Below are 1,658 nucleotides of genomic sequence, written 5' to 3'. Positions count from 1 at the left end.
TAGGCCATCTTCTCGATAGAGAGAAAGCCAATGTATTCTTTTTTCTTTCTTTACACACACACACACAGTTGTAGTAGGACAGGGAGGGATGCGAGCGTGCTAATCACGCTTCCTCAAGTCTTCGCTGTGGTGTAAAAAAAAAGAAAAAAAGGAATCGTTGGGAAAGTCCAAAGGACGAAAATATCGGGCAGTCTGAAGATAACTTAATGCTCGTTTACATTGGTATCAAGAGAGACCGGCTTGTGTAGCTCGTTTCAATGCTGTGTCGTTGTCATTGACACCCTACTCTGTTGCGCGCTAGTGGCAGCATGAGCGTGGGACGTATATATATATGACACCCAGCTAGAGCCGGCCGTGAGTCCGTCCGGTGTAAATAACGACGAAAGGAGAGAGAAACTTTTCGAATCCAGTATCGGGTTGATAATTGTCCAGTTTGAATATCCATATCCCCGTCGTTTTTGGAGGTGATATACTCTCTGTGTTTCTTCGATAGAAGGCTTTTCAATGTTCTATTCGCTCCGACCGTCGAACTTGCAAGAAAACAGTGGTTTTGGATTTGCTCGTACATATATATATGGTTTCGACGGAAATATCTCGTTCTTTAAGGGACAATTATGTCGTTGTACGACGACTCCCGAATCTCCTTCGCGCGCTGGTTGGAGCTCTTCGGGTATCGGCTTGTTCCGAAATATAACACAAAAATGTGGTGGATAGCAAATACACATTATATATATGAGAGAATAAAAGGGAAAAATTACCCTGAACGGTGGATCACTTGGCTCGTGGGTCGATGAAGAACGCAGCTAATTGCGCGTCAACGTGTGAACTGCAGGACACATGAACATCGACATTTCGAACGCACATTGCGGTCCACGGATACAATTCCTGGACCACGCCTGGCTGAGGGTCGTTTACGTACTTATAAACTGCTTGCGTTGATGGCACTTGTTGCCTATATACGTACGAGCGAATGATGGGCGCTTCGTCGGCGTTTGTCGCGGTCCTATGAATATTGAGAAATTTTACGTACGTCTAACAGTCTTCGAGAGAGATGGAAATCGTGTTCGAACTAGCGTGAGTGTGGAAGGCGGTGTCGTGTGTCGTATATGTTTTATATACGTCCGCCCGTCTGAAACACCGCTTCGAAGCGGTGACAAAATCTTTTTCGGGACGATTCGTATCCGTAGAACTATCGAGATTTCACTGGTACATTTTCAACGCGCTCCCGACGTCGCCTGAAATGAAACGAGATGGGTTTAACCCACGAAAGCGTACTACACGAGTCTGTCCTATGTGAAGACTGTGTACAGAGATCGAACGAACGCATGAAAGAAATTGAACGAAAGAACACATAACCCGCAAAAATATAGAGTAGAATTGTGACCGTTGCTTCGAATTTGAATTTATATGTATATATATATCATAGCCCCAGGGAGTGGAACCTATGAGTGTGGAAGGATGTCTCTTACCGTTATGTTGCCAGAGGAAAAAAAGTCTCTCTCTTCGTACGACACATTTGTGTACGAATTGTATCGATGGCTATATAGATCCGATGTTGCACATATTCTGAGTAAAGAACACCCCACCCGGGTTACCGTCCTAAAACTCTTCTATTGGTGTGGCTATGATGTGTGTGTCAACGCAATCGCGAGTCTGGT

At 44.8% G+C, this 1,658-nt stretch overlaps 1 non-coding gene across 1 annotated transcript; it reads left to right on the top strand.

Annotated features, from left to right (window-relative positions):
• Positions 1 to 755: 755 nt before the first annotated feature.
• Positions 756 to 910, top strand: LOC143261312 (5.8S ribosomal RNA). The gene has a single exon (XR_013035456.1). It is a non-coding gene; the product is annotated as a 5.8S ribosomal RNA (ribosomal RNA).
• The last annotated feature ends 748 nt before the right edge of the window (positions 911 to 1,658 follow it).

Source organism: Megalopta genalis, unplaced genomic scaffold (genome assembly GCF_051020955.1).
Source record: "Megalopta genalis isolate 19385.01 unplaced genomic scaffold, iyMegGena1_principal scaffold0047, whole genome shotgun sequence".
In the NCBI taxonomy this organism is placed as follows: Eukaryota; Metazoa; Arthropoda; class Insecta; order Hymenoptera; family Halictidae; genus Megalopta; species Megalopta genalis.
The sequence above is the reverse complement of the archived record's forward strand: the minus strand, read 5'-3'. Positions and strand labels throughout refer to the sequence as shown.